Source organism: Dasypus novemcinctus, chromosome 7 (assembly GCF_030445035.2).
Source record: "Dasypus novemcinctus isolate mDasNov1 chromosome 7, mDasNov1.1.hap2, whole genome shotgun sequence".
Taxonomy (NCBI): domain Eukaryota; kingdom Metazoa; phylum Chordata; class Mammalia; order Cingulata; family Dasypodidae; genus Dasypus; species Dasypus novemcinctus.
The window spans coordinates 36,613,480-36,616,711 of record NC_080679.1 but is presented as its reverse complement, the minus strand read 5'-3'; positions in this window follow the sequence as shown (position 1 = coordinate 36,616,711).

Genomic DNA, 3,232 nt, shown 5'->3' with positions numbered 1-3,232 from the left:
AAACTTAACATGAAACAGCTGCCCTAGATTGTCCAAATTAACGTTGTCTTCTTCATCTCCTCTTCTTGTCAAAATAAATTATGGCTAGCTTTGTTATTTTGGCCCTAGGGCATTTGCTCTCACATTAAATTGTCTATCCTTAAATTCTCAAAAGCAAACCTGTCTCAAAAATATACTCTCTAAATCCATACTCAAGTAAGGATGAAGCTCACAATCATAATCTTAGGGAAAGAAGCCAGTCAAAAAAAAAACCAAAAAAAACAAACCACATATGATTCATGTTTATAAAGTATTCAAAAATGGTAAAAACTCAGAGGCTGCTAGAAGCCAGCATAGTGGCTACCTTTGAGGCAGGTTAGTGAGTGGAAGGGGCACAAATGGAGGTCTCTGTGATTCTGCTCCAGTTCTGGATCTTCGCCTGTGACTGGTGCAAGGTTATGTTCAGTTGATAAAATACACTTATGGCAATTATGATCTTCTGTATATTTATTGTATTTTAATAAAAAGTATTTTACAAAAGGGGAGACATTGTAATGAATCCATCTCAAATGTGCTTGGAATGAGCAAAATTTTAAAACATAGCTATCTATAATCTGTTCTTCCGTTTACCCTATCTCTAGAGCCACATCTAGACTAAGAAGTTGAATCTTACAGTACTTTTTCTGTAAGAATAAAATCGCTTAACTTGGTTTTTCCTCAGAAAAAGACAGCTTCTGAATTGCTGTTGAAGAATGGTAATTTTTGTCACTCTTTTTGCTTCCAAAATATTTTGTTTGTCAGCTATGGACACTCCTTTCATCACCTATTACACGATGGTCTGCAGAAGAGGAATGGAAAAGAGGAGAGGAGGAAAGCAAAGCTGGATTCTCAAAGACAGTGGGTAGCAAGTAGCTTGTAACATCTCTAGAGTGAAATTCTCATATATCCACCACCCCCTGGGCAGGATGTACCTAGTTAGTACTTGATGACAGCTATCAGGAAATTATTTAAGATTCCAGTTTGACTCAGTCTGATTTAAGCTCATTTTTTTCTTTCAAAAGTTGACCACCTTTCAAAGTCATCTCTTGAAAAACATTATCATTCTTGGATTGTAACACAAAATAAGTTCTCTTACTTTGAATGTCACTCCTATGTATTTATTCATTCATATATTGATTTATTCATTTTATAGATTTCATATATATGAATGTGGAGAGAACATATACCACCCCACACATACATACACCTGCAAGAATGTCCTGTCCACTAGAGAAATGCCCTTGGCCTCTAAACTGTTCCCTTATGCTCGCTCCTCCCTTGGGGTAAATGAATGAATGATCTGCCTGGTAAATTTGGGAACACATTCTTCCTTGCTCCTCCATGATAGGATCAGGCCCCATGGGGGTGGCCTGTGCTTTTAGAGCCGTGGGGAATTCTGTGTCATTAAAAATGGAGTGCAGCAGGCCTTCTTGGCTAGCAAATCCAAGCCATCCCTTCAGTATCAGCTTTATCTGGAATCAAATAGTTATTGATCTCACTTTGCTTCATTTCTGTGTCTGCTTCTCAGTAGTTCCAAATTTGGGCAAAGAGAGAAAGTAGATTTTATTTATTAGCCTCCATAAATCCCATCTCTAAAGAGACAATAGAGAGTAGGGCATAAGAGAAAGATTTCCCAATTCAAATCTTGCCTCGACTACTTGGAAACCTTCGTTATTTACCCTCTCTGTGCTGTCCTTTTCCCATCTGGTACATGAAGATCTTATTCGTATCCAACTCATGAAGATGTTGTAAGAACTAAATACGTTTGTTCATGAGTAGAACTTAGGACAATCCCTTGCATATGAAAAATACTCATTAAATGTTAGCTGTTACTTATAATATTTTAATCAAAATGACATCATGCCATTCTGTAAACTTCCCTCCCCTTTTTTTTCAGCAATCCCATATCATGAGTATCTTTCCAAGTCCATAAAGACACTTCTATACCATTAGAGGTAATGGCAGCCTAATGAGTCCACTAATCTGCCAAGCCCATGTTGCTTCCTCTTTAAACAACTATCATGGAATTCAGGGGAAAAAGGTGCCCTAAGTATAAGCTTATAAACCACTTCCAAGGATTGACCAAAAATGAACTTAAAAAAAGTAAAAATAGAGTAGAGTTTAAATCGCCTTGAAACTAGGATGTAGTGCCAACCTCATTTCATAATCATTTGGCAATACTTCTCAGCTACAGAACAACTTGACTCAAAAGGAAGAAAATTTCCATAATAAACTAAGTCAAGGGATAGGTGCATTTAAATATTGATAGAAACTCTTAGAATAGTTGTATTAATCTATTCTCCTCATAGCAAGTGAGAGTGCTCTTCCTCCAACCTGAATGAGATATTATTAATGATAATATTTCACCACTTTCTTTGGTGGAAAATGATATTTCATTATTGTTTGAACATGCATTCCTCTATTAAGATTCAGGCTGAATTGCTGATTGGATTTTTTTTCTTTCGTGAATTGTTGTTTAGATTCTTGGCTTAATTTCTTGGGGCAGCCATAACAAAAAACTACACATTAGATAGCTTGGAGCAACAGAAATCAATCGTCTCATGGTTCTGGAGGCTAGAAATCTGAAATCTATAAAACAGAATCCTTCCTAGCCTCTTAACTGCCTGTGGTTTGCCAGCAATCCTTGAGCTTCAATCTCTGCCTCAGTTGTCACATGATATTTTTCCCTGTGTCTGTGTGTGTCTGGTTCTCCCCTTCTAAGGACACCAGGCACATTAGATTAAGGTCACTGAGCCACAATGGCTCTGCTGAATTGGTCCCTTCAATTGTTTTGCTTGTTGTTTGCTCTTTTTGTTCCTTCTAGGAAGCATTGGGAACTGAACCCAGAACCTCCCATGTGGGAAGCAGGTGCTCAACTGCTTGAGCTACATCTGCTCCCTAACCTCATTTTAACTTAACTAATTCCACCTGAAATGACCATATTTCTAAATAACTTTACATTCTGAGGTACTGGTGGTTAGAAATGTCAACATATCACTTTGGGGGACACAATTCAAACCACAACAATCCTTTAGCCATGCTTTATTGAATTGTTTTCATCTTACTAATTCGTAGCACATCATTATAAAAGAATGCCCATTTTATACATTGCAATTATTATCCTCTAGACTATAGATTGTCTTTTAATTTAGTTTATTAATCTCTCATTATAGGGAAGTATTAAATTAAGTAGTTAAATCAATCAAACTTTCCC